Below are 10,373 nucleotides of genomic sequence, written 5' to 3'. Positions count from 1 at the left end.
GATAATTTTTAAAAATTAATTAAAATATTTAAATAATAATAAATATATTTTTTAAAATTAAATAAATATATTAAATATTATTCTATTTATTTATTTATTTAAATATGTAATTTTGACTTAATATTTTGAAATATTAGTATGATAAAATGATATTTTGAATAAAAATTTTATTTTAATTAAATTAGTTTTTTTTTAAATGACATTATTTAATATTATAATTTTTAATACCCTAAACCCTAAAACTTTGCTATTATAATTTTGAATAAATTTTATTTGAGAATAATTTTTTTTTTTAAAAAAGTAAATAAAATATTAAATTATAAGTTAATTATTTATAGTTGAGATAAATATTTTGAAATTAATGTTTTCATATTATTAAGGTAACATTGATGAAGACAAAGTGTATTAATAAATATGATAACAAATTCATAACAACATTAATAATTAACTATCTCCGTAATGGTGGCCAATTTCACAACGAGGGCAGTCTGGAATTTCAAGATGAACTTGTGAAGGATTTGAATTATCATAAAGGTCTAATTGTTGGAATGCATTTGATGAATTACCAGGTTCATTAGCAAAATTTGGTTGGTAAAGAGACTGCATCTATTGAATATGTCTGCTACATTGTTAGCATTTTTACCTTTTTCCACGGCCTTATGCAATTCATTCTCGTCTTGGCCTTCTTTACTTTCGGTTTTGTGGACTGTTAAATTCTCTTGTATAAGATCATTGGTTGTCTATTGCAAGCTGGAAGGCTTGCACGAAGGTGCGTGTGGTTCTGTGGATGAAGCAGACGGCAACATAGAAAGAGCCCAATCGGCTGTTAGGATTGCCTTGACCGCCAAACCAATGGCGAAGGCTAGACCCCCTGAAAAACCTATTTTACAAAAGAGAAGGGAGAGGGATCGCCCTCGGGGGAGTTATGAGACTGCATGTAAGTTTGTGCTAAATATAAAGTGTGTAATATTAGGAGAAATTGATGCAGTCTCGTGGTACGACGGTGAAAAAGTCATACCGATTTCAAATGTGTTGGTAGTTCTTAGTGTTAGAACAAGTATGGACTTTTTAGTACATCTCCACACTAGTATGATATTGTCCACTTTGGGCCTAACCCCTCATGGTTTTATTTTTGGACACCATCCAAAAGGCCTCATACGAATGGAGATCTACCATGTTTATATGCTCTTGATCTTCCCCAATTTTAGTCAATGTGGGACTTTGTTTGCACATCCCAACAATCTCCCCCTCAAACGAAGTCCTCTTAATACCGGGCCTTTAACACCAAAGCCCACCTGGGTGCTAGGCACCCTTCGCCCTTGCTTCATCGGGCCCTCCTCTGGCCCTACTTGGGAGATTCATCACATGGGATTCACCACCATGCATACTCACATCCACATGACCACCAACATCCACATCCACACGGTACTACTTGGGGATCCAGGCTCTGATACCACTTTTTAGAACAAGTATGAACTTTTTAGTACATCTCCACACTAGTATAATATTGTTCACTTTGGGCCTAAGCCCTCTTGGTTTTGTTTTTGGACACCATCCAAAAGGCCTCATACTAATGGAGATCTACCATACTTACATGCCCTTGATCTTTCCCAATTTTAGTTAATGTGGAACTCTGTTCTCACATCCCAACACTTAGTTGTTAGTCGCTCCTCCTTAGATCTTGTAGTAGTGGTGACACAGATAGGAAATAGATGGAATTGGTAATGTACCATTCCATGTATTCTTGTGTGTGACGCAATCGGTCTTCCATTGGATGACCTGTTATTATCAGCTCACATCTGTTGTTCCATATCTCAATCAATTGAGCATGTCTTGTAACCCAATTTTCATCTTATCTTTCTCTCATGTCAATTTTGTGGAGGTCATTCAAATTATTCGGTGGAGAAGGGACTTCTTAGAAGAGACGAAACTGTAATTTGACTTTATCTGTTTGGTGTCATTCAACAATTGCAAAACAAAAGATGGCGGTACATGAAGTCCACGGTTGAACATCTCTATATGCTTCCATGGGTATTGATGTTTGCAAGTCTTGATATGGCGCCCATAAAAACTACAAATATATTTAACTTTATTACTTAAAATGATGTATAAAAGATAAGAAAATAAATATGAAGAGTTACTTGATTAGCTTGAATGTGATCAAACATTGATCTATACCCCACAACATCATTGTGAGGTTTATTTTGAAAGTTTAATACTATACCCCCGCTCCATTTGCACACGAGAGGGTATGTTGGTGGATTACTAGAAATTGGCGCAATATATGGTATGCGATACAATGTCCAGGATATTAATAGTAATGAGCAACCACCCATTGTTTTGCTACCAACTTTCGTGGCTCTGCACATTTCCTTGTACAACATAGCTAAACAAGCAGAACCCCAGCTATATCATCTTGTTCTTCTAAGATTAGTTAATAAAGCTAAATACATAAGATGTACTTTGTTGCCTGTTTTGTCAGGCATCAAAACACCTCCAATTAAACCTAGTATATAAGCCCTACAATGGGCGTGAACTTCTTCTTCAGATGGTTCTTCTGGTAATGACAACATGTTGTCTCATAGCCACTTTAGTTTTAGCATAGAGCCAATAAGTGACTCTCCCTTGACTGGCACGATACAGAGATATATGTCACACATTTTCTTCCAGTCAAATGTTATTGGACCAATGACTGGTGAACCATAAACTCTTAGCCCAAGTTGAAGTGTAACATTCTCCAGGGTTATGGTGCACTCCCCTGTTGGAAAATAGAATGTGTGAGTTTCAAGTCTCTACCTCTCGACTAAAGTTATTATCAATGCGTGATCCACCTTAAGAAGCCTTAGCTTTGCTACCCCAGCAAAACCAAGTTGTTCAAGTATAGGAACAATTAGAGGACTGGGTTCTGGCATTGAATGATAGAAAGATGAAATCATGTTTTCAGTTTCCTGCAGTTATTAATAAATTAGTAACATTATATGTAGAATATTGATTTAAATATTCAATTAATAATGGTAATGTGTAAAACTTACCGTTCTTCCAATGAAGGCAGACTTGTGTTCATTTTGCTTCTAGAACAACATTTTTAGTGATGAGAGCAAAGACAGAGAGAAACAAAGAACAAAAATGGATGCAACTTTGAATGAAAACATGTGGCCTTGGATGAACATATTTATAGATAAAATTTGGTACGAGAGAGTAGCATTGGAATCTTGAGAAGTTATAATCTTTTGATTTGCGTGACTAGGAAGTCACTATCTATTAGTCTGCGTGACTCTGAAGTCACAATCTCTTGGTTTACGTGACTAAGAAGTCATATCTCTTGGTCTACGTGAATAGAGAGGTCACAATCACTCGTAAAACGTGGTGAAGTATTGAATGATTGAGAATCCAACGTTACCATTATAAATAGCCATATTTGTGTTCATTTTATTCATTCAACCTAGCTTGTTCCTTGTTCTTGTGAACCTTCTCCTTTTAAAAATGTCTTCAATCTATGTTATTGTTTACTCTGATGGTGCCATTAATCAATGTTCTAATGAAGGAGTCACGTTTACCTCACCATCAACTAAATTAGTACATCTAAAGAGAGAAGTGACTCTACAAAGGCTCAAGAAAGTCATGCACACAAAACTTAACCGAGACTCAAATGAAAGGGTGACAACTATACATTTTCGCTACCTAATTAAACATGGCCTGAGAGTTAGCAACTACACATGTATTGAGTTGAATGATGATGAAGATGTTGATGCACTCTTTAACATCCACGATTCAAATAAACTTTAATTAGGTATAGAATTATATTTTACATTTGCAACAAACATAACCCAACTATCACAACTTTCAGCTTCACCTTCACCTTACCAAACTTGCGAAACCATAAATCCATCTTTTCCAACATATGATATGAATTCCGACCTTTAGTCATACACACAACTTTTAATTGGTCCATTCATGGACCTCAATGAAATACCCTCTGAACCATTTCAGCAAACCCTACCTCTTAGCCTTTTGAAGAAACCCCCATTGAAGAACATGTTGTTGTGGGTCTCTCAATCGAAGTATTTGATCCTTTTAGTGAGGACGAAGATGAAATTCTATCTCAATAGCAGGATGATGAAGAAGACTCCCTTCCACCTCCAAATATTCCACCATCACAACCATTACCATTATACAACCCACCTCCATCTTTTTTAGACTTTCATAGTCAAATACAAGAACATGACTCTGAGTTTGGCCATGTCCTTAATTATGAAATAGTAGTATATCCGCCTGGAACACTATTTGTTGGTCAGCACTTCATAATAAAAGAACAAGTGCAAGATACCATAAATAGATTTCACATTGTCAATCATTGCACTTACAAGGTGAAGATGTCAAGCACAGCTAGGCTTGTCATGGAATGCATTCACAACGATTGTGCTTGGAGAAGTCGCACTATATTGCGCACCAAAGAGCAACACTGAGAAATAATGAAGCTTGAAGGGTGCCACACATGTGTTTCTCCACTCATTTCATAGGATCATAACAAGTTTGGATCACAAATGATTTCTCAAAACATTCGTGAAATTATTGAGACTGATCCATCCACACCCATTGCAACCATCTTAGCCCACATAAAGTTCACAATGAGTTACACAATCAGTTATAGAAAAGGATGGTTGGGGAAACATGTCATTGAAAATATCTTCAAAAATTGAGAGGAGTCATATCATAAATTAGCTAGACAGTTGCTTGCAATGCAACTGTATGTTCCAGGCTTCATCTGGAAATTGAGTACACAATCGGCATACAAGGGTGGCTTACTTGACGAGGGGAATGTGTTCTTCAAGAGGTTGTTTTGGACCTTTAAGTCATGCATTGATGGTTTTGCCTTCTGCAAACCAATTGTTCAAGTGGATGGAACATTTTTGAATGGCAAATACAAAAGGACTTTATTAGTGGCAGTTGCGCAAGACGGCCACAACAACATAATTCTCATTGCCTTTGTTGTGGTTGAAAGTGAAACTAGCGATGCATGGTTCTTTTTTTTTTTTTGAAAAACTGAAAGAGGTACGTAACCCTGTAAGACGTGTTGTGCCTCATTTCGGATCGCCACGAGACCATAAGAAGTGCATACTCTAGAAATGGAAGTGGTTGGACAGAAAACAATTTTGTCCATGTCTATTGCATTAGACACGTTGCACAAAACTTCATACGACGATTCAAAAATGCTGCACTGAAGAAAGATGTCGTCAATATGGGTAATTTTAATTTTTTATGTACTCTATATTATCATTAATATTTTATACAATTGCTTAGCTAGTTATATTAATTTAATTTATAATCTTGTTTCCAGCATATGGGATGATTGAACTGAGATTCTTTTACTATTACAACATAGTAAAAGATAATAATTCTGAAGCTGCACAATGGTTGGACAACATTCCAAGGGAAAAATAGACACTAGCATGGGACAACAGACGACGCTGGAGACACATGACAACAAACCTAGCGGAGTCAATCAATTCGGTCTTGAAGAAAACCAGAAACCTACCAATTTGCTCCATGGTCATGGCAACGTACACCCATTGCAATAAGTTCTTCATTGACAGATGCAAGAAAGTAGATGCAATGATTAATGCTGGACATATGTACTCGGAGGTTGTAACTAAAACAATTCAAGATGCATAGTCAAAGGTGAACACTCATAGAGTCATTACCTTTGATAGAACAAGCACTAGATTTTTAGTCAAAGAAATGCAACATTCGACAGAAATTTGACCCGTAGAAAGATTTATAGTACGGTTAGATGAAATGTTGTGTGATTGTGGCAAGTTTCAAAAAGTTCACATCCCATGCTCGCATGTATTTGTTCATGCTTACACACACACCATAACTTTGACATATACATATCTCCTTATATACCTTACAACAAGTTTCTAAGGTATACGAATGTCAGTTTGGAGAACTTAGACACGAAGACTAATTGCTAACTTACACTGGCCCAACTTTGTGTCTAAATCCAAAACTGAAAAGAACTTCAAAGAGTCGACCTAAGTCCAGTAGAATAAGAATAGAAATAGACATTAAAAAATAACAAAGTCGGACAAATAATTGTTCTTATTGTCATACCCCTGGTCACACGAGGAAGACATGTCCAAATGTCCTTCTAGTTCTCGCCATTGATTTATGTTGTTGTTATTATTTTAAAATTTTATTAATGTCATTTTTAATTGTATGAATATCATTGCAACTTTTAAATTTTTAGTATTTATAATTTATATTAAATATATAATTATATATATATATTATATCTACATAATATTATTTAATTATGTTTATTAATATTAATAATATATTTTTTAAAATAAATAATTATGTATAAATTTTAATGAAAATTAATATCTCAAAATAAATAAATAAATTGGTTATTATTTAATACTTTTATTTATTTTATAAATATATAATATTAAATAAATTATTATTATAATTTCTATTTTATACAAATTTAAAATTAAATAAATTATTATTGTAATTTTTATTTTATTTAAAACATAATATTAAATAACCAAAAATATAATTTCAGAATATAATATTAATATTATTTTTTAAAAAACAAAATTATATTAAATAATATAATAAGAAAAACGAAAATATTATTTATTATCTTAAATATGTCAAATAAATTTTAATAAATATTTAAAATTAATATTATTATAATTTTTATTCATTTTTAAATAATATAAAAAGATAAACATAGTTCAAATAATAAAACTAATTTTATTATATATAACTAACAAAATATTTATAAATATTTATTAGAATAACATATTATAAATATTTATTTTAATAAAATAAAAATATATAAATATAATTTAAATAATAATATTTATTTTATTGTTTAAAAACAAAAAAAATATAAAAACCAACTCAAAATTCGGTTCTTAGGTGGCCAAAATTTTAGATCTATTTAAGTAATTAAATTGGCATGGGGTCTATTTGGGTATTTTTTGTTTTTTTAATAATTTTACTGGAAGTCCATCATTTCCGATTACTAATATGACTGATCTTGTTGGCATAGAGCCTATTGAACCGACCTTCAGCTATGGCGACTAGAAGCCCCTTTGAGGGAAACGTACCTTATATCTTGCCTATTATACCTCCTATAGAAAATGAGTATTCGCTTGTATCAAAAGTGCCTAAGAGAAACCTCCTATTCAACTCTAACTGAAACTTTGACTGGCTCACAGAAAAGCAACCATAAAGGGATGTCGTTAGCTTACTCGCTTTCTTATCAATTGTATGCCTTTCGCTAAACGCCGACACGTGACTTCGCATTAACAACACAAATCTGTCAGACGTTTGGTATTAAAGATTGAAACACTTATCGTAATTGTAGGTGTATCATCTGAAATGCGATGATAGATCTGTCAGTGGTCATAGTACGTCAACGCTATCAGCTAAAAGGGGGTGATACTCCAAAAAATTTGTTAAACTTACAAGAAGCTGGAAGAAGTTATACAAGTTAGATATATTTTTATTTAGTTTTGCATTTTTATTTATTTAATTTTTTTTTATTATTTTATAAATATTAGTAAAAAGTCAATTATTTATTCATGCATATTTAGGGAATTTGTTTTTTATTATTGAGTAAATTTTTCTATTTGTAAATTTTATTTTGAAATTATAAATTTATTGTTTATTTTATAAAAATAGTTAAAAAATGTATTAGATGTAATATTAATAGTTTGTGAACAATATGTGATAGTTTACTACAACAATGTTGAATAAAAGAGTGAGAAGAGAAGCTCCGCGTGTAGAGTAGAAAACAAATTAGAAATTAAGAGTGAAATTACACATTAACCTCTATTACCAGCGAAATTTTACTTCCACTTCACTATCACCATATGTAAAGTTCAAAAACAAAACTTTTATCTATTTTTTCAAATCAACAAAATATAAATTATTTCATAAATGAATTAATCCTTTTTTATTTTTCTAACAATAATACAGCAAATTTACAATTTTTTTTAGAGGAAAAACCCCAACCCACTGCAATAATATAACTTAATGGAGGAGACGTAGAGAAGATGAGAGGACAAAGAAAGGTTTGTTGTGCCCGTTTCCACAATGCATGTGTCAAAATCGCAATGTATATCGTCCCAGATGCAATGGTAGGAATGTCGACCTATTAGTCCCAATAGCTTCTAAAATCATGACACGTGGCGTACTTTCTCCCAATGTCTATCTTTCCTATTTAGTCGATACAAGTGTAACAATGACACGTGTCCACTATCATCTTTATTTGTCCGATAATAGTTATTTTATTTTTTCTTTTATTTATTTTCTGAGCTGATATCAGAAGTTATGGAATGATAGACTTCTAAATTAATATTAAAAAAATATTATCGTTCATATACGTCTGATATTGGTGTTGATTTGGCGGCAAAAGACTCCAGACAGAGAATTAATATTTTTTAAACCATATTTTAAGAATTTGTTTTAAAAAAGCATTATTTAAATAAAAAAAAGCTTAATTTTTAGCAAGCTAGGAAAAGGAATTAAGCTAAAAATTCTAGCCCATTATGAACTTTAGGCGGGTCGGATAGGCTACCACTGCCATCTATAATTATGGAGACATCTACAAATAAGAATAGAAGACATATATGTGGAATTACTATAGTAGATTTGATTTATCTAAAGATCTAGTATGAAATCTTTAGCTAAGCACCCTAATGAAAAACTCACACACCTTTAGGGATCGCAATGGGTAAAGTACCCGATGGGCACCCGCAAAATTTACCCACAATGGGTAGGGTATTTACCCGCTATATGGGTATGGGTATGGGTATGGGTAAAAACCCGCAAATTTTAATGGGGATGGGTGCGAGTATGGGTATCTAAGTACCCACCCCGCCCCATACCCGCATATATATATATATATATGCTTGAACTTTATTATACAATTATGAATTGAATTTTTGTATTATTATATTACTTATGTGAAGTTATATAAGATTAATATAAAAATATATTTAATAATAAAGTAAACCAAAAAATTTATTTTGGTTTATATTTTTAATAGAAAATTTTATTTACTATTTTATATCATTTAATTTGGCTAACACAATTTAATTATTACATAGTTAATATGAGATTGACTTTTTTTAAAATATTATTTATATATGACACACATAAAATATTTTTTACACAAATATTTTTGTTAATAAAATCATATTGATGTTTTAATCATAAAGTGAATGATAAATAATAAATATATTATAAATATTTTATAAATTTTACAATCACCTATTATTACCGTAAACTTATTATTTATTAATAATATTTAAAATTTATTTTTATATTTTAATTTAAAATAATATTTTTCTATACAACATATGTATTACAAGTACAATTATAATTTATTGAATCTAAATAATATTATTCTTACTATTTATTCACATTCAAAGAAGTTTTTGAAAAGATATAAATATAAAAAATTATTGTTAATTTTTTTAAGATAAAAAAGTATAATTTTTTTTAATATACACGTATATTTCTTTATTATAAAATTTTATTGTAACTATTTATCTTTTATTCAAATTCTTTTTTTTAAATTTATATACATTAGAAATATTTAATTCACTAAAATAATTTTTTAAAAATTTATATTTTTGATAAAATACTTTCGTATAGTATATGAGTTAAAAAAATACTAGTATTAATATATATATATATATATATATTAATTATATTATATTATTTTAATTAAATCTATTATTTTTCTTACAATTTGAAATTCAAAAGTTAAAAAAAATATTTTATGTATCAATTTTCTATTGTTAGTATTGAACTTCTCTACTCTAACTTTATTCTCATTCTCAATGTCTGTCTCACTAAAACTTAATAACTATGAAATGTTATTCATTAGAGTTAGTTGTTAATGCCGTCACAAGAGGTTACTAAGTGATCCCACACGAAGGGACAACCATTGTACAGATCTATTTCGTTATCGTTCTGACATTACTAATCAATCAAATCTCACACAAGATAGGATTATCACTAACAAATAACTTGTGTGTTTAGTTTTGCTTATTATTTCTAAGAATTTTAATTTAGAAAATTATTATATTAAGATACATTTAACATTTATGATATTTGAATATTTATTTTTTTATCTATATTTGTACCTTGTTCGACAACTACATATTGAATTTTTGTATTATTATGCTACTTATGTGAAATTATATAAACATATTTTCTTTATAAATATTTTTTTCTCAAACAAGCGCGGGTAATGGATATAAGACGGGTATGCGGGTACCCAGAGGGTACGGGTACGGGGATTAATGTTCATACCCATGCGGGTATGGGGCTGGGTACGGGTATTT

The sequence above is a fragment of the Abrus precatorius genome, unplaced genomic scaffold, assembly GCF_003935025.1.
Source record: "Abrus precatorius isolate BTA unplaced genomic scaffold, Abrus_2018 Scaffold6, whole genome shotgun sequence".
NCBI classification, from domain to species: Eukaryota; Viridiplantae; Streptophyta; class Magnoliopsida; order Fabales; family Fabaceae; genus Abrus; species Abrus precatorius.
The sequence above is the reverse complement of the archived record's forward strand: the minus strand, read 5'-3'. Positions refer to the sequence as shown.